Source organism: Bos taurus, chromosome 27, assembly GCF_002263795.3.
Source record: "Bos taurus isolate L1 Dominette 01449 registration number 42190680 breed Hereford chromosome 27, ARS-UCD2.0, whole genome shotgun sequence".
Lineage (NCBI taxonomy): Eukaryota > Metazoa > Chordata > Mammalia > Artiodactyla > Bovidae > Bos > Bos taurus.
The window spans coordinates 28,845,132-28,865,843 of NC_037354.1; the positions used below are offsets into that span (position 1 = coordinate 28,845,132).

The window sequence follows — 20,712 nt, forward strand, 5'->3', positions numbered from 1 at the left end:
GGGGAGCCTGGTGGGCTGCCATCTATGGGGTCGCACAGAGTCGGACACGACTGAAGCAACTTAGCAGCAGCAGCAGCAGGAGGTGGTTATCCTTAAAAATGTTCCTGGCAGTTATCTAGAAATGAAACACACTACCCCCTTACTTCCGTGTTTGCTTCTCCAGTGTATTAATGTTTCATGAGTCCAGCCTACCTTTTTTTCGCCCTAGTATGTTACACCATTAGGTATAGAAGGGGAGTTCAGTCCACTTCCCTATGGAGACCTTATGCAGATTTCACTCCCTGACTTCCTATCCGCATGTATTACCTCATTGTTACTTCACTTCCTGGGTTGTGGGTACAGTGAAGTTTATCAGCCTTGGATCCTATCCTCTGTCTTCCCCTAGACTGGAGCTCAGTGGGTCAGCTCCTCTGGTTGTCTAGCGTTGGAAGTAAGCAGCATTACTGCTCTGGAATCTGTTTTTCTATCACATGATGAGAATATGATCAGCTTTGCATTCTGTGCTCAAAAAATCCCTTCAAATAGAAGGGACCCAATTGAAATCCTTTGAGCCATATTTTAGCTTTTTATGTATTTCAGTTATGAAGAAGAGTGATCTGGGGTAACATGAATGCAACACAACCCAGCCAGTTGGAATAGAGCAGCCCCATAAATACTAACCAAAAAAAAAAAAAAAGGAATACAGACCTCCATCAATTTAAGCTACCACCATTACGAAGTGAAGTGAAGTCGCTCAGTCGTGTCCAACTCTTTGCGACCCCATGGACTGTGGCCTACCAGGCTTCTCAGTCTATGGGATTTTCCAGGCAAGAGTACTGGAGTGGGGTGCCATTTCCTTCTGCAGGGTATCTTCCCGACCCAGGGATCAAACACCTATCTCCCGCATTGCAGGCAGACACTTTACCCTCTGAGCCACCACCACCATAATGAAAGTATTCAAATCAAAGAGAATACTAAAATCATAAAATCAGCCCTGGGATTTCTTTGGAAGGAATGATGCTAAAGCTGAAACTCCAGTACTTTGGCCACCTCATGCGAAGAGTTGACTCATTGGAAAAGACTCTGATGCTGGGAGGGATTGGGGGCAGGAGGAGAAGGGGATGACAGAGGATGAGATGGCTGGATGGCATCACTGACTCGATGGACATGAGTCTGAGTGAACTCTGGGAGTTGGTGATGGACAGGGAGGCCTGGAGTGCTGTGATTCATGGGGTCGCAAAGAGTCGGACACGACTGAGCGACTGAACTGAACTGAACTGAAAATCATAAATACCTCCATTTAAAGACTCTTTTGCAAGAAGGAAGAAAAAAAGTCAGAGTGGAAAAAACAGTTGAAAACAAAACTCCATCACTTTGCTTCCTTTTGAGCTATTCAAAAGGCACCGTCTTTTAAGGAGGAACATAAAGAAGTGTGGTTTTTTCCCACACACCATTTTGGTGGAAATGTGTTGATGGACACCAATCCTAGGGGATGTTTCCTTCTGCCCTGTCAGCTTGATGGGGATAGTAAACAGGATTAAAAAAAAAGAAAAACCCTTGAATCTAAAAAAACTTGTAGTTCATTGATGCTTCTCAGTAGATATGAATGACTAACTATGGAAATATTTTGCCCCCTGGTCAGTTTGAACACTTGTCTTTCTTTTTTGGCATAGGACAGGAAGTCCTCCCCAGAACTATCACAAGTCTCAAATCTCAGGTCCCCAGTTGTATGTGGCATGTGTTTTTTGCCCAACTTTTATCAAAGAACAAAGTTCAAAGGACATCAGAATCTACAGTTCAAACAGTCTCAGGGGAAGATAAAACAGGGCCAGTTTTAATGAGAACAATGGAAAAAAAGAATTCCAATGAATAATGCTCCAGCCGTCTTTTTTTCTAAACTCCTTGTGAAATAACGTGCGCGTTCTCAGAATGCGTTTTTCTTTCTCTTCTCTTGAGGCATGATCAAGACTCTATTTTGTGTGGCTGTGGGATGTGAAGGCTCTGCTGTTTTCCCCCATCTTACTGCCACTTCATCTTTGTTAAGAATAGTTCAGAGGTTTTCCCTAGGCTCTTATAGAAATCTAGAGTAAATGAGTTTTGTCCTGAGGTCTACTGATGCGTTGTTTATCATGCCTCTCTGGGACTCCTATTACTTAAAACCTTATATGCAGACGACTTAAGATCATTCCAATAACTTATTCCTAATATAGCCAGCATCCCTAAATTCTATTAATCACATCCTTTCTTTAAAGAAAAACATTATTCATATCTTTAATTACAGAGGAGGGATAATCTCCAAACCATACTACTACTACCTAATACCCACTAAAATTTAAAAGTCCAATCACTTTCTTATGTGCTAAGTGTTCATTTATAAGCAAGAAACCTCAGACTGATACATGAGAAGTAAGAGAAATCATAAAAAAAGGTTTTAATTGAGAATTTTCCCCGACCATCTACGCTTTCTGCTCCCCCACACTTCAAGTGCTGTCATAATCCCAATTCCCTACAAACTCTATTTTCTATTTCTTCTATAGTTTTGATCAGAAATATTTTAAAACACTATTTTCAAGGGCATGTGGCTGAAGGAGTGGACTGAGATCATCAGAAAGTTAAAAGGGAATTCTACTTTTTTCATTGCTTCTGGATCAATCACCCCCTTCCTCTTTCTACGTGTGTTCACCCCTCCTTGGCTACTCTATTTTCTATCAGTCTTTTTAAATCAGCTCATATCTTCATTTTCTCACTTCAGCCTAAACTTCGTAGACCAGCCTTCAACGCTTTTCCATTCTCCTTCCTCCAAACCTGCTCAGCAAAACTCTAACTATGGTCACTTCAACCATCTGCCTTCACTACTTCTACCCAGTTGGTGCAAAATCCCAGAAACAAAGGGGTCCGAGCAGAACTTTCTGAACGCTGGCTGTACGTTAGACTGACTTATGGAGCTTTTTAAAACCACTTTGCCCAAAACAATTAAATCAGCATCTCTTGGGTTGGAAATTGGGAATAAGTATTTTTTAAAGTTCCTCAGGTGATGCTATTAGAAGGCAGAGTTGAGAATCTGACCGGTCTAGCTGGATCTTCACCTTCAGTTTTCCTTCCCCTCAGTCCTAGTCCCTTTTTCCTTCTGAGCTTGAATTTCTCCCCTCACTTCCTTAAAATAATTGATATTAGAAATAGATGCCTTGGGGAAGAAATTCCAGCTACTTCCTGTTCCAATCCAGATCCCCCCAGCCTACTTGCCTACAACTGTGTTCATCTCTAATTTTTACCTTTCAAATCAAAACAACAGGGAGTTTTCGTTTTTAATTGAAGTATAGTTAATTTACAGGGCTTCCCTGGTGGCTCAGTGGTAAAGAATCCACGTGCAGTGCAGGAGACACAGGAGACATGGGTTCGATCCCTGGGTCGGGAGGATCCCCTGGAGGAGGGCATGGCAACCCACTCCAGTATTCTTGCCTGGAGAATCCCAAGGACAGAGGAGCCTGGCGGGCTACAGTCCATAGCATCACAAATAGACATGACTGAAGCGACTTAGCACATACACACAGTTAATTTACAGAATTGTGCCAATCTCTGCTGTACTGCAAAGTGATTCAGTTATACGCCTATATATATTCTTTTCCATTATGGTTCATCACAGGATATAGAATACAGCTCCCTCTGCTATACATTAGGACCTTGCTGTTTATCCACTCGAAATGTAATAGTTTGTATATACCAACACCAAACTCCAGGTCCATCCCTCTCCGTCCCCTACCCGCCTTGGCAAGACAAATCTGTCGTCTATGTCTGTGAGTCTGCTTCTGTTTTGTAGATCAATTCACCTGCGCCATGTATTAGATTCCGTATATAGAAAAAGTGAAAGTGTTAGTCGCTCAGTTATGTCCTGCTCTTTGCAACACCATGAACTGTAGCCCACCAGACTCCCCTCTCCATGCAATCCACCAGGCAAGAATACTGGAATGGGTAGCCATCTTCTTCTCTAGGGGAATCCTCCTGACTCAGAGATCGAACCCGGGTGCCTGGCATTGCAAGCAGATTCTTTACCATCTGAGCCACCAGGGAAGCTATAAGTGATATCTTATTTACAAGTGACATCTATTTATCTTTCTCTTTCTTACTGACTTCATTTAATATGATAATCTCCAGTTGCATCTATGCTGCTGCAAATGACATTATTTCATTCTTTTTTGTGGCTGAGTAGTATTCCGTAGTATATATGTATCACATCTTCTCTATCCCTTCATTGACAGATGAATGGATATATGTTAGGTTATCTCCCAGCCTTGGCTATCATGAATAGTTGTGCTATGAACATACAGGTACATGTATATTTTTGAATTATAGATTTGTCTGGGGATATTCCCAGGAGTTGGATTACTGGATCATGGGGTAATTCTATTTTTAGTTTTCTGAGGAACCTCCATACTGTTTTCCATGGTGGATGCACCAACTTACATTTAAACCAACAGTGTAGAAGGGTTCAACAGGGAGATCTTTTTCAGTCTCAGTCTCCCTGCCTCTGCTCTTACTTCCATCCCCACCCACCTCTCAGCATCCTTACTCCACTTATTTCTTCCATCTTACTCTAAACCTTCCAATTCTCCTTATCTTCGAGTTTTTCCCATCAACATCTAAACATATTCAAATGATCACTACCTTTAAAGTACTGCCTCATCCATGCATTGCCCTTTAACTGGGCTCTTTTACATTTGAACAACAATTTCTATGTTTTCTCCATTTTATCATGCTCTATTCACTTCTCAAGCTATTGCAAATGATTTCCGGTTAAAAATCTGAGTCAATAATTTCATATTCTGAGTCAATAATTAACTTTTTATTGTTAAATCCAACAGACATTTTCTGTTTTTCCCTTTCTTGATCTCTTAGAGCTTGGTTCATCTCATTACTAAATTTTTTGATGCTTTCTTTTCCCTTGGCTTCTGCACATTTATTTAATGGACTCTTCTGTTCTGGCCTTGGGTTTCTTTTCTCTTCTCTCAACACATTTTCCTTTTGTATGTTAATTAAACCCCATGGCCCCAGTTACTGTTCACTTGCCATGACTCCCAAGTCACCTATGCACCCCACAACTGTCTCCTCAACTCTGGACAAGCTGCATCTGGAGACCTCAAAAGGACTTCCATTTGTTGGCTGAAGGGGATTCTCTCTTTACCAAAGTCTCCCCTTTCACTGTTACCAATCTTAGTGAACAGCTGGCCCCTATCTAGCTGAAAAAGCCAGAAATGAAGTCTTATAATTCCACTTCTTTGATATTCCTGGAATCTGGTGCCAGTGTTTTATAAAGTCCCTCTGCCACAGTGCAGGCTCCTTTCACTTCTTGCCTAGGTTACAAGAAGACCATCATGGCGGGCTTCCAACCTCCAGGCATCCACACAGTGGATGAATGAAGCGGTTCATTGGGGTTTTACCACACAAAAAAAGCAAGGAGGGTGAAAAACTAAAGGATACATAGAGAGTTTGAAGTCATGATTCATAGGTCTTATCTAAATTGCAAAAGAAATGGTAACAGAAGGTCATAGATGGATTGGAAGAAAGAAAGATCAGTGTACTAGAGATTCTGAAGTTAAAGAATAGTGTGGAACACCCCTGGCGATTCAGTGGTTAAGGCTCTGCGTTTTCACTGCAGGGGTCATAGATTTGATCCCTGGTTGAGGAACTGAGATTCCACAAGCTGGGCAGCGTGGCTAAAAAATAAAGTTTTTTTAAAATGTAACTCTAAAAAAAAATTAAAAAAACTAGTGAAAGAATGAATGAGCTAGTCAGGAGAGGACTCAAATGAATTAAATTAATTATTTTCACTTTTTAGTGAAATCCTCATTTCACTAAAGCATCCCTGGATAGAGTTTAAAACGTTCCAATACAAACCCGCAGAGGAAGTAGATAATGAAGTCTGTGGAGAATGGCATTGGGAGTAATTGGGTCAGTGCTTCTGGTACGAGAACTAGGATCAACAGGAGGAAGCTGGATCCTTTCTTACTATTCTATGTCGAGCACAGATTAAAGCACAAAAAGAACACCACACTGTTCTCCAAAATACAGCTTTATAGTCCTCCTGTGAATATATTTATATAGAGAGAATCCAGAGAGCGTTCACCTTTCAAAAATCTTAGGTAGATTTAAAAAAAAAGGAAGTGATTGGAGTTTTTCATCTTTGCAACTGTGAGTGAAGTAGTAAAAACAAACAAACAAACAACTCCTGACCACTTGAGGAAACGTTGAAAATCCAAACATATCTGCAAAATTCCTCCAGTTTGAGGCTGGCCTCCCTTTCCCGCTTCATCATCTCTCACGCCAGCTCCCTGGACTGCAGACAGCCCAGTGAGACGGAAGGACTTTTAATTCCCAATCACTATGCTGTTTTCTCCTTCATCTCAGGGCCTTTGACTTTGCTGCTCTCTCCGCATCAAGCGTCCTTCCATCGCAACCCTCCATTGAGCCTGCTGTGCCAGAAAAATGTAAGGAACATAGGAAATTCTAATTGACTGTTTGGAAATAAAAGACAGGGAATTAGGTAGAAAAATTTCATACAGAAAGGTGCCACTTGTAATCAGTAACTTTTTTTGTTGTTGTTTCATTAAAGAAGAGACAGAGTTTTAATTACAGTAAACGAGTGGGGCTTCCCTGGTGTCCAGTGGCTAAGACTCTGCCCTCCCAAAGCAGGGGGACCGGGGTTCCATGCTTTGAGTCAGGGAATTAGATCTCACGCGCCGCAACTAAAGATCCTGTGTGTTGCAACTAAGACCTGGCACAGCCAAATAAATAAATAATTTTATTCAAAGTGAAATACTAAGACTAGTGAAGGCAATGGCAACCCACTCCAGTACTCTTGCCTGGAAAATCCCATGGACAGAGGGGCCTGGTAGGCTGCAGTTCATGGGGTCGGTAAGAGTCAGACACGACTGAGTGACTTCACTTTCACTTTTCACTTTCATGCACTGGAGAAGGAAATGGCAACCCACTCCAATGTTCTTGCCTGGAGAATCCCAGGAACAGGGGAGCCTGGTGGGCTGCCGTCTATGGGGTCACACAGAGTCGGACACGACTGAAGTGACTTAGCAGCAGCAGCAGCAGTAAGACTAGTTGGAGGCATCACCATAGCCTTGGATTTGCAGGTGTTGATCCATTTCTGGGAGAGTGCAGAGCTGTGGCTATGTGGATGCTGGGGTCGGCTGGATGTTGTGCTTCTGGGAATATTAGAGCCAGCCAGCCAGGTCACGTGGTGCTGGGATGAGTCTGTAGTCCTCCCTTCATCCTACGTTTGGTTCACCCTCCTTGACTGCCAGCTCTGTTCAGGAGCCCAGCTTCCGTCACAGGTGTATGTCTACCAGACTTACCGTCTAAATAGTGATCTTAACTGCTTCTTATACTTTGACTTTGCTATTGAAATTTCCCACCTTCTCTGAACATTTCAGATACACATGAAATATAGCCTGTTGAAAAATCACAAATGTATGGTTCTCAGTAAAGAGAGGTGGAATTGCCGGCCTGTTGGTTTTATAGATAAGGCAGAATAGTTTCTTAAAGTTGTACCAATTTACATTGCTATCTGCAGCTCCTGCATTTCAACTACATCTTCATCAACACCTGTTCAGCCTGAAAAATAACCTTTGGTATTTCCATGAGAACTCATCTGATAGTAATGAATTACCTTGTTTTTGCTTAACTAAAAATATTTTTTATTTTTCTTTAAAAAAATTTTTATGAAGGTAAACTTACATATGTTCACGAGTACACGCTAGGTCCCTTTAGTCGTGTCTGACTCTGCAGCCCTATGGACTGTAGCTCACCGGGCTCCTCTGTCCATGGGATTCTCCAGGATAGAATACTGAAGTGGGTTGGCAATCCCTTCTCCAGAAACTCACCTACAGATTTTTAAAATACATAAATCTTTAGTGACTAGTGTGATAAGTTTTAATAAATACGTATAACCATGTAAATAATATCCCAGTTAAGATCTACAGCATTGACATCATACTACAAAAGTTCTTCAAATCTCTTTCTAGTCTACCTTCCCCATCTCCAGAGCCCAAATGAACTACCATTTGGATTTCAATAATCGTAGATGCCACTGAAAAATGGAATAACATAGTATGTACTCTTCTGTGCCTGGTTTCTCTTGCTCACTATGTTGTTTTTGAGATTTGTCTATAATGCCACATGTATCCATAATCTGTTCCTTTTTATCGCTGAATACCAGTCCACTGTGTGAATGTACCACAATTTATTCATTCTCCTGTTGATGGACATTTGAATTGTTCCCAATTTTTTCTATTATGAATAAAATGCAGTACATATTTTGTGCCAGTCTTTGGATGGACATGTGCTTTCATTACTTTGAGGTAAATTAGTAGAAGTGAAATTGCTGGCTTTCAAGATAAATGTATGTTTAATTCTATAAAAGCAAATGCTAATAACTGTCTCAACTTGTTGGACTATTTTATATTCTCACCATACTCTATGAGAGTACCAGTTGATTTGCATCCTTTTCAACAACTGAAATTTATAGTCAATTTAAATTCAGAATTTCTAATGGGTATGTACTGGTAATCACTGTGCTTTTAATTTGCATTTCCATATTGACTAAAGATGTTGAATATGTTTTATGTGTTGATTGGCCATTTGTACATCCTCTTTTTTTGAAGGGTCTATTTTAATATTTTTATTATTTTTAATGAGTTGTTTACTTTTTGCTATCGATCTGTAGAAGTTTCGATTTGTATAATCTCAATGTGAGTTCCTTGTGTCATATGTCTATTTTGAATATTTTCTCCCCATCTGTGCCTTGCCTTTTCATTTTCTTAACAATCTTTTTTGATGAACAAATTGTTTATTAATTTTGACGAAGTCCAGTCTCTCAAGTGTTTCATTTATTATTAGTGATGTTTATATTCTAAATAATCTACTTCAATGTAGCAAAGATAAACTCCAGGTAGCCAAGAGCTTTTTATTTTAAGCTTTTGTATTTAGGTCTATAATCCATCTTCAGTTGAGATTTATGTATAGGGTGAAATATAGGTCAAAGTGTACTTTTTTTGCTACAAAGATATCCAGTTGGAACAATAAGATTGATAAGATTTTTCTTTCAGCAGTAGATAACAATAACAGCTTTGTAAAAAAAAAAAAATTTTGATTCTATGTGTGGATCTATTACTTGACTTTCCATTAGGTCTCTTTGGTCTACTTCTCTGTCCTTAAACCAGTACCATACTATCTTGCCTATAGTATTAACACCTTTATGTTAAATCACAAAATAAGGTAACAGGAGTATTCAAACATTGTTTCTCTTTTTCAAGATGCTTTCACTATTCCAAGACCTTTAAATTTCCATATAAATGGTATTATCAAGAAGTTGTATACACCAACTAATCGCATCTATAGTTTTCTAAAGTTTACATTTAGGTATATGATTGCTATTTATTTATTTGGCTGCCCTGGTTCTCCATTGCTGCTCAAGGGCTTTCTCTAGTTACAGCGAGTGGGGGCTACTCTCTAATTATGGTGTGCAGGCTTCTCACTGCAGTGCTTTTTCTTGTTGTGGAGCTCAGGCTCTCGGGCATGCAAACTCAGTAGCTGGGGCTCACAGGCTCCACAGCACAGGCTCAGAAGTTGTGGCTTGAGGGCTCTGGGCTGAGGGCTCGGTAGTTGCGGCCACAGGCTTAGTTGTCTAGCGACATGTGGAATCTTCCCGGACCAGGGATCAAATCTGTGTCCCCTGCACTGACAGTTCATTTCAGTCGCTCAGTCGTGTCCAACTCTTTGTGACCCCATAGACTACCGCACACCAGGCCTCCCTGTCCATCACCAACTCCCGGAGTTCACTCAAACTCAAGTCCATTGTGTCGGTGATGCCATCCAACCGTCTCATCCTCTGTCATCCCCTTCTCCTCCTGCCTTCTATCTTTCCCAGCATCAGGATCTTTTCCAGTGAATCAGTTCTTCGCGTGAGATGGCCAAAGTATTGGAGTTTCAGCTTCAGCATCAGTCCTTCCAATGAATATTCAGGACTGATTTCCTTTAGAATGGACTGGTTGGATCTCCTTGCAGTCCAAGGGACTCTCAAGAGTCTTCTCCAACACCACAGCTCAAAAGCATCAATTCTTCAGTGCTCAGTTTTCTGTATAGTCCAACTCTCACATCCATACATGACTACTGGAAAAACCAAAGCTAATTCTTAATCAGACAGGGAAGTCCTATGATTGCTTTTGAATTACTTTTATATATAGATCAAAATTTCTTTTTCTTTTTCTCCTTGGTGGTGGTAGTTTAGTGACTCAGCTATGCCCAACTCTTTGTGACCTCATGAACTGCAACCTCCCAGGCTCCTCTGTCCATGGGATTCTCCAGGCAAGAATACTGGAGTGGGTTGCCATTTCCTTCTTCAGGGGAACTTCCTGATCCAGGGTTCAAACCTGGGTCTCCTGCATTGCAGGCTGATTCTTTACCAACTGAGCCACCAGGAAGCCCTAATTGTTGCTACACTATATGTTGAAAAGACTGTGTTTTCTCCATTACATTGCCTTCATATCTTGGTCAAAAATTCATTAATCGAGTGACATTAGCCATATGGAGAACTAGTAAGCTACATGCCCTCTTTCCCCAACAAAGACCCAAAGTTAACAACAATAGATGAAGCATAATACCTCTCTGAGAACAATAGAGACCAGTTAAGAAGCTACAGCATCCAGAAGATAGCAAATCCAGAACGAATTCCAACACAAGGGACAGGGAACACCGTGGCATCTGACGTGGCCATCCATCCCCCTCTCCCTGACACAGAATTGCCTCAAGTAAGTGAGACGAAGCCTTCCACACCAGGCCTCCTCCTCCTGGCTGAGAACAGACAGTAGTTCACCAGTCTAATATTCTGGCTTCTCTGGGGACTTCCCAAGCAACTAGGTTCTGTTTTGCCTGACTCATAGAGCTGAAGGGACCACTGTTAAGAGATTAGGAGGTGCTGAAACACAGAGATGAGCAAGACTGAAGCCGCAGGAGATGCCAGGGTGAGTAAGAGAACAGATTGAGTTTGAAAAGTCCGAGAACCTCCAGCGGGGCTGATGGTGAAGATCATTCCCTGGGTGAAACAAGTGAGCAAAGACTTGGACAAGTGGTTGTTTTTGCAAATGCCCAAATCATGACAAAAACTTACAAGGCATACAAACAGGGAGCCACTGGGTCATTAAGGGAAAGAAAGAAAAGTCCAAAAATGGACTCAGAAGAAACACAGCTCTATGAGCTGCCTGGCAAAGATTTAAAATAACTGCAAATACTTATATGTGGAATCTAAAATACAACACAAATGAACGTATCTACAAAATAAAAACAGATTTATAGACAACAGACTTGTGGTTGCTCAGAGGGAGGGAGGAATTGGGAGTTTGGGGTTAGCTCCTGGCACAAGGCTTATATAGTTGTCTCCCCTTATCCATGGGTTATACATTCCAAGACCAGCCTGTGGGTGCCTGGAACCACTGATAGTATCAAACCCTATAGAGTAAGTCCCCTACATATGAACCTTCAAGCTGTGAACTTTCAAACAGACAAATGTACATCTGGTCCCAGCAAGACCCAGTACCTGGGTCATCAACATCAGGTGCGAGTGAAATTGCAGCTTGCCCTCCTTCTCCTATTGCTGACGATCCTTCAGCTCTACTGTCTCCCACTTCCTGTCTCTCCTCCAATCAATAATCCTTCTTGCCTGTTCACTCGATGCCAGCCCCGATAGGCCAGCTGTTGTACTGTACTACTGTACATTTCAAGACACTGTACTGTAAGATTTAAGATGTTCCCTTTATTTTTTTGCTTTTTATGTATTATTTGAATAAAAAGTGTTATAAATCTATTACAGTACAGTACTCTATAGCCAATTTTGTTTGTTGGGCACCTAGGTTAACTTTGTTGGACTGACAAATTGGACTTACGACAACACTCTTGGAACAGAATTTGTTCATATGCAGTGGACTTACTGTATGTTACGTGTTTTTCCTATACATACATACCTATGATTAAGTTAAAGTATAAATTAGACACAGTAAGAGTTTAACAATAACCAATAAGAAATAGAACAATTATAACAATAATGTGAAGTCAAGTGGGCCTTAGAAAGCATCACTATGAACAAAGCTAGTGGAGGTGATGGAATTCCAGTTGAGCTATTTCAAATCCTGAAAGATGATGCTGTGAAAGTGCTGCACTCAATATGCCAGCAAATTTGAAAAAACTCAGCAGTGGCCACAGGACTGGAAAAGGTCAGTTTTCATTCCAATCCCAAAGAAAGGCAATGCCAAAGAATGCTCAAACTACCGCACAATTGCAGTCATCTCACACGCTAGTAAAGTAATGCTCAAAATTCTCCAAGCCAGGCTTCAGCAATACGTTAACCGTGAACTTCCTGATGTTCAAGCTGGTTTTAGAAAAGGCAGAGGAACCAGAGATCAAATTGCAAACATCCGCTGGATCATCAAAAAAGCAAGAGAGTTCCAGAAAAACATCTATTTCTGCTTTATTGACTATGCCAAAGCCTTTGACTGTGTGGATCACAATAAACTGTGGAAAATTCTGAAAGAGATGGGAATACCAGACCACCTGACCTGCCTCTTAAGAAACCTATATGCAGGTCAAGAAGCAACAGTTAGAAGTGGACATGAAACAACAGACTAGTTCCGCGTAGGAAAAGGTGTATAGGAGTCAAGGCTGTATATTGTCACCCTGCTTATTTAACTTATATGCAGAGTACATCATGAGAAACGCTGGACTGGAAGAAGCACAAGCTGGAATCAAGATTGCTGGGAGAAATATCAATAACCTGAGATATGCAGATGACACCACCCTTATGGCAGAAAGTGAAGAGGAACTCAAAAGCCTCTTGATGAAAGTGAAAGTGGAGAGTGAAAAAGTTGGCTTAAAGCTCAACATTCAGAAAACGAAGATCCTGGCATCTGGTCCCATCACTTCATGGGAAATAGATGGGGAAACAGTGCAAACAGTGTCAGACTTTATTTTTCTGAGCTCCAAAATCACTGCAGATGGTGACTGCAGCCATGAAATTAAAAGATGCTTACTCCTTGGAAGGAAAGTTATGACCAACCTAGATAGCAGATTCAAAAGCAGAGACATGACTTTGCCAACAAAGGTCCATCTAGTCAAGGCTATGGTTTTTCCAGTGGTCATGTATGGATGTGAGAGTTGGACTGTGAAGAAAGCTGAGCACCAAAGAATTGATGCTTTTGAACTGTGGTGTTGGAAAAGACTCTTGAGAGTCCCTTGGACTGCAAGGAAATCCAACCAGTCCGTTCTGAAGGAGATCAGCCCTGGGATTTCTTTGGAGGAATGATGCTGAAGCTGAAACTCCAGTACTTTGGCCACCTCATGCAAAGAGTTGACTCATTGGAAAAGACTCTGATGCTGGGAGGGATTGGGGGCAGGAGGAGAAGGGGACGACAGAGGATGAGATGGCTGGATGGCATCACGGACTCAATGGACATGGGTTTGAGTAAGCTCTGGGACTTGGTGATGGACAGGGAGGCCTGGAGTGCTGCGATTCATGGGGTCGCAAAGAGTCAGACTCGACTGAGCGACTGAACTGAACTGATTGTAATAAAAGTAATGTGAATGTGATCTCTCTCTTGAAATACCTTGCTGTACAAACTTTATGCCACTTCCGTCTTAGTCAAGCACTTTACCCTGTACTGTAACCATAACTTTTGCAGTTTGGAACAGAAAACTAGCACAAATTTCTATTTCCTTCTTCATAATTTCACAGATTAAAGATTCTTATTGGAGATCTCAGCAACCCCAGCATACAAGTTTTTCTTATTTAATCAAGAGCCTCACCTTCTCACTTAAAAGAAGCACTTTTTGGCTTCTGTTTGGCACATCCGAACTGCCAGCATCACTTCCTCTTATGCTTTGGGGCCCTTATGAAATAAAACAGGAGTGACTCGAACACCAGCTGTGATAGCAACGGTCCACAGTCAATCTGATAACCCGGAAGGCTAAGAGGCAGGGTGAGTTGGATAATGGGATGATTCACATCCTGGGTGGGTGGATCTGGACATCAGCAGATTTCATGACACTGTTCAGAATGGCAAGCAATTTAAAATGTATGATTTGGAATCTCCCTGATGGTCCAGTGGTTAAGAATTTGCCTTACAATGCAGGGGACGACCAGGGTTCAATCCTCGGTCGGGGAACTGAGACCCCACATGCCGCAGAGCAACCAAGCCTGCACGCTGCAACCTCTGAGCTGGTGCGCGCCACAGCTAGAAAGTCGGTGCGCCGCAGCGAAAGATCCTAAATGACGCAACAAAGATCCTGTGTGCTGTAACTAAGGCCCAACACCACCAAATAAAAAGAGAAGATGGGAACTGTTCATTTCTGAAATTTTTCATTTAACATTTTTGGACCGTGGTTGAGCACGGTATGTGAAACCAAGGAAAGGGAAACTGTGGAAAAGGGGAGACGATTGTTTAAGCCCCCAAAGTCTTCATGAAAATGGGCACATGCTCTTGGGACAGAACCAAGTGACAGGCATAGTCTCTAAGAAATCCCAAGAATCTGGGCTCACACTGATGGGGAGGTTGCTGTGGCCATTTCTCCTCGGAAGCCATTGTACGCACCTGGCCAATCAAGGTTAGTTGCTTTTTCATCTCTTCTCCGTTAAGTATGTTTGGTGGAATGTTACCAAGTAGTCAAATGATCGAAATCTGTGTATCTCGAAGCGCAAAGAAGGAAAAAGAGCCACATTAATATAGTAAATGAAGTAATTTACAGTTGACTCTAGCTAAAAATCATAGCCTAAGGGAAGATGTTAATTTCCCATAGCCCTCAGCCTAAGAATTGTCTCCTCTGCAAATATAATTCACACTTTCATGCAGAAATGGCCTTTCCTTGATGTTCTATGGCCATCCCAATAGGCAGTCACGTCTCCCACTCTCTAGCCCTGTGTGCTAATTTGTTTTTTCAGATAATATGGGCTCCATATCTTTGGGCATTTTTCCATAATATTGCTTATATCTAAATTGTTTCCTGCTACTGCCCACCAAATAAATTGCACCTTCTCTTCACTTCCTTTCAGACTTTTGACTGATTTTAAGATAACTTTAACTGACATTTATTGTGCACTTAATTTGTACTAGGCTTCATATTTAGTTTGTACACACTTCATGTCCTTGAAAAGCCTGAGGAACAGCTATGAGATTGGTTTGTTAATCTCTGACTTTAACAAATGAACATCTTAAGTGAAAGGGTTTTAAGTAATATTCCTAAGGCTACATATCTAATGAATGATCAAATATGGATCCAAGTCAGGTAGGTCTGACTTCAGAATCTGCAGTCTTAATCACTGAGTGATGCTATCTCATTCATCCTACTTTATTATTTAGCCTTATTCATTTCTTACCCAGGTCCCATTTGAACTACATTCTAGCTATCTTTTACTCTAAACATTTCCATTGCACTGAGATTTCAGATTTCATTTTCAAAATTATTTATAGCTTCTTTTTAAATTTTCTTATATTACTTAGCTCTTTTAAAAAAAAAAGAGAGAGAGACTGTGCCTACACTTCACTCTCTGCCATGTGCTATTTTAAAACAAGTCTCAGAACTCCAAGAAGTTCTGTAGGAGTTCAGTTGGAAATCAGAGTTTCCACAACACTGCGGATATTCTTTGCAAGTCTAGAAATTCTTCAGAATTTTTTAGAATGGTAGACTTTCTTTGGTGTTTCCTCCAGAAAAAAATGTCCAGGCTACCTCAGTAAGAAATAGAGCCTTCAGACAAGGCTGATTGGACACAGTGGCAAGCCTTGGTAGATCCACAGATTTCTCTAGAAAGCTTGAGGAACCGACGCCCCTCATATTCATCTCCTGTCAGTAGATGGTACTCAGTAAATTCCTACCTGAGGACATAAATTTCCTGAGGATAATCTGCTCCAAACTATTCTGGACGGCATGTCAACACTAGGACAAGCACCGTGTCTATAGAAGGTGAATCATTAAGCCTGGAATAGCCAGCAAGAGATCTGAATTCCTGGCTTGGCTACTTTTGGAAATAGCTGGCTTTACCACAGGCAATTCTGTTCAACAGCCTGGGATTCAGAACCCTATTTTCCAAAAGTAGATAAATGTGGGCCATTGAATGACTTCACATTATCATGCAATCCAAAGTCTGGTAGAAACAAGCATTCTGAAGCGTCAGTGATGGTGACTCTAAACCATGTTACATTATAATATATATATATATACATTTCCATATAGTTGGCCCCATAATCTACTAATTGTGACATTCGTCAGCCCTGGAGAAGCTGCTGTGTAGGTGGACTTGGGCTTCCTGCGGTTCAAGTCACAGGGCAGCTCTGATTTGTTTTGTTGCAGAGGAATTTCTGTAGCCAGCTTGGACACTGGCCAAGGAGGCAGTGTCTGCTGCCTGCTGTACACAAAACTCTTGTCTTTTTGATGAGAACGGGAGTGTTCTTTATCTTGCTCTCCCGTTGTAGTACTGACAGGGGTCAGAGGGGAGAGACAGCTTGCGGGCTGAGCGCTGCAGACGGCTGTCCTCCAACGCCAGCTCCTTCCCTTTCTCTGCCAAACAGCCCTCCGTGGGGATGCTACTAGGCCATCCAAGGTTTAGCTCTGCTGACATGGGACTGGAAACTGGACAAGAAATGGAAATGCACTGTGACTTCCTCTGTCCTCTCCTGCTCCTCGAGCCAAATAGCAAATCAAGCTTGGGTTTCGGAGGAAGGGGGGTGGGAAGAAGACTGAAGGAAAGAGGAGGTGTTGGTTCCTTCACTCCATTTCTCCACTCCTGCTCACTTGCAGTCACCACCTTAGTTACACGAAACATCTGTTTCCAGGTAATCCAACAGATCTTGGGAATAGCACCTTGGGGTTCTGTCTCCTTGGGGTCCTCCTGAAATGTTCTCACAAAGTAATGTGGGTTGTTTTTTTCTTCCCACAAAATGTTTCTCCTTTCTAATTCAATTCTCCCTTTAGTTTGCTGTTGGAACCAGGGACGACAATAATTTCATTGGAAATTGAATCAGTTGCAAAGTACTGGGAATGCCTATGGTTTAAAACCTCAGGTTGGGTTTCTTGGAATTCCGGGCCAAGTCCCTTTCCCAGTTGCTCACAGGAAGTTTCAACTGATGTCATTGGAAATGGTATGTATGTACGACTGTGTGTAATTTAGGTCACAGTGGGACCTTAAGGATCCAGGGAAAAAAAAAAAAAAAAGCCTCTTGTTTCAGATCTAGTGACCTCACTCTTCATATCCAGCTAATATTTGGATCCATGCGATGCTGATGAACCAGGAAACCATTCCTATCTTTCTCAGCTTGAGAGCACCATTAAAAAGATCTCCCCTTATGGGGGAAAACAGAGAGATTTTTGTTCACATATCAATGTTTTGTAGGCATGGATCTTTCCAAAATACTCTTTCACACATTCAGGATGCATATTTAGATCATCGGTTGATATAACTCAGAAGGAATTACTTATTCACGCCTTATAATGTTTTTACTTCAAATTTCAAGGGAAAATGATTGGAGTTATCCTCATCTAAGAGAGTAAAAATCTTAGTATATAACAAAAACAGTTATTGATGTGTTAAGATATAAACGGCAGACAGAGAACACCAAGACATATTCAGTGAGCACAGCCCATACCGTCTTCCAGAAATTTGCTAGAAGAGCATTACGTTGGGAATTCATGCATATAGTTTGGCAAAAATTCCACAGGCAACCTGGAAACCAAACAGTAAACCACACTTTAATCCATTTCCTTTCATTTAACCAAGTTCACAACTCGTCTTGCTTCATTCCAATTACTGTTGTTCAGTCTCTAAGCCATGACCAACTCTTTGTGACTCCATGGACTGTAGCCTGACAGGCGCCTCTGTCTATGGGTTTTCCAGGCAAGAATACTGGAGTGGATTGTCATTTCCTTCTCCAGGGGATCTTCCCAGACTAGGGATCGAACCAGGGTCTCCTGCACTGGCAGGTGGATTATTTACCACTGAGCCACCAGGGCTTCCCAGTCATTCCAAATAAACTCTAATATTTTAATGACAGGGAAGATAGATGAAGCTCCACATTTTCCTAATTTCCCCCAAGCCCTTTTTATAACCTGTCCTTTTGTCTTCTTTCAACACAATCGTGCTAAATTGTGCATGTAATATCTTCAAGGATGGGATAAGAAACTAGCTTCTCAAGGAGTACAAGTTAATATGTTCTACGTCTGTCTTCAACCCTAGTTCTTTTTTTTTTTCCTTTTATTTGTCTGTCTTCTTTGGACACATTCAATCTATTTTCTTTTCTTCTAAGCTCCCCTTTGAATTCCCATACGTTTGGCAGGCTCTCTAACGGCTTTCCTATTCCCATCCAGACAAGATACAGAATACTTTCAAAGCTGTGGCTCTGGTCTCTTTCTCATCCTTGAAGGGCAGTATGAAGCAGAGGATGAACCTGGTAAATTTAATAATTGCTTTTATTGGATTAAAAGATCCAGTCTGACAGTACTGGGTCCTTAACATTCCATAAGTTTTCCTCACTCCCAGTGACTCTTTTTAAATTTCTGAAGTACTGGTGACTCCTTGTACTCATCCACCCTCCAAACTAATAACAAGATCCCCAAATCCTGAGCAACTTCATAGTTCTAAAGCAGCCATAAAACCTATCATTCTGATTTGTTTCCAGTCTAGCATTATTTGGCTCTTGTTCTGATTTAAATCTCTGGTTTGCATCCAAATCTCTGTGAAATCTAAGCCTTGTTTTTCTCTTTCTTACACATTACTGTTTTTTTTTTGTTTGTTTTTTTGTAGAGTATATCTTATTCAGTCTTGCAGGTATTTTTGCTTTGTTTTTGAAAAATAATTTCCTTGCTCCCTCTGGCCCATAAACTCCCCTGCGCCCAACACACAAAATGTAGAATTTGTTCATTGGCCTTGCTTCAGCAGAATTTGTTCCCTGGGTTCCCTGTCTCATTTCAGAAGCTCTTGATGCCTCTGTTGTCTCAGTAACTGCTCATTCTATGGAAGTGGAGGTGAATCCAGAGTGGGGATGTAAAGAATTTCTAGTGTCTAGTCAAGATTCCTTCTTCAGCAATAGTGATCTTCTCCGTATTACCAACTTCACCTCAGAAGGCAGTGGGGTTCATTGATTCTGGGCTGTGAAAAGATACACTCCATGACTGCTTTGTTCCTACCTGCTTTGTTCACAGCATTTGGAACAGTGACTGGCACACTGTCAGTTTTCAATAAATATGTTGTGAATGAATGAATTAGATATCTATGAATGAGGCATCCATTTATGAACTGAATTGTTTTCAATTCAAAAGAAAGTTCACCAACTTTAGATCAAAGGCATCTTCATGCTGCAATATTTGACATTTTAAATGTTCTCAGTTTCATCACTAACAGAGATCATGTAAAAACCAATCAAACAATCAAGCAAAAAATGCATTTGCACTTAGCCAGGTGAGGAACAAGAGACACTTCCAGAAGAATCATCATGATGGCTGCCCCCAAAGAATCTGCTTAGTCACTCAGTCATGTCTGACTCTTTGTGACCCCATGGACTGCCAGGCTCCTCTGTCCATGGGGATTCTCCAGGAAAAATACTGGAGTGGGTTGCCATGCCCTTTTCCAGGGTATCTTCCCAACCTAGGGACTGAACCCAGGTCTCCCACATTGCAGGCAGATTCTTTACCATCTGAGCCACCAGGGAAGGCCAAAGAATCCCAAGTTCTGTTTAAATATGAATTGGTTGGTAATGACAAGACTGATAAAACTATATTTTCAAAGTATTATTTGACTGATGAGTTTGATCTGAGGTCTATTACCCTGCATTTCATACCAACAAGAGACTTGCTAAATTCAATTCATTAGATATACATTGGTGGCCTGAGAAATGACTATTCTTCCCAATCCAGCATGCCATTATAACACTTTCTGTGACATCAAGGGTTAACAAGGGTGCACCTAAGTGGCATAGAAATCGGGTAGGAATTCATGAAAACACCCCCATCTTCCAGGATGGCAGCAGAGTGGATATGAAGGACTGGAAAATTAAGGAAAAAGCCATTGTCCTCTAATGAAAAGAGAATCTTCAGTAATAGAGATTTCTGCCAGCAGTAACTACTATCCTTTGAATTCGTAGGAAACTGACAATCCCGACTTGGAGTCTGTTGGCATACACGATCTCGGCCCACCAGTCACAGTCACAGATTCAGTTTCAGAAACTCAGTGTGAACACAGAGGCTGCTCAGACAGCTGTCTCAGAGAGGACGAGACTCTGAGTGTAAAGGAAGCTGAAGTCCGAGGTCTAGGTTTGTTTCTTTTGAATGTGTCTTAAGTTTCGTTCTTCTCTAGCATGTCAATCAAAATTAAAATTTCTCTGAAACATTAAAATGTCTTCATTTTAACCCCAAATTGATACACTATGTTCTACATTTTAAGGTATTACATTCTAAGATTAAGGTTTATACTTTATTTTCTCAATATGTATTTTTCTTAAATTGGGCATTTTTGAAAATGTATTTTTAACTGGGGGAAAGGTGCTTTACAATGTTGTCTTGGTGTCGGCCTGAGGTCTAGTTTTATGGGCAGCTGTCCTGTGATGTCCAGCACGCAGTATGTGTGCCATTTTATTACATAGCTAACCAGATCCATGCCTCATCTTTGGGAGGCTCAATGAATGGGATTTGAAACGGAGG

At 41.3% G+C, this 20,712-nt stretch overlaps 1 long non-coding RNA gene across 1 annotated transcript; it reads left to right on the top strand.

Moving 5' to 3' along the window:
• Window positions 1-14,056: 14,056 nt before the first annotated feature.
• On the top strand, window positions 14,057-20,427 carry LOC132344092 (uncharacterized). The gene is made up of 3 exons (XR_009493208.1): window positions 14,057-14,634; window positions 16,996-17,162; window positions 20,157-20,427. It is a non-coding gene; the product is annotated as an uncharacterized lncRNA (long non-coding RNA).
• The last annotated feature ends 285 nt before the right edge of the window (window positions 20,428-20,712 follow it).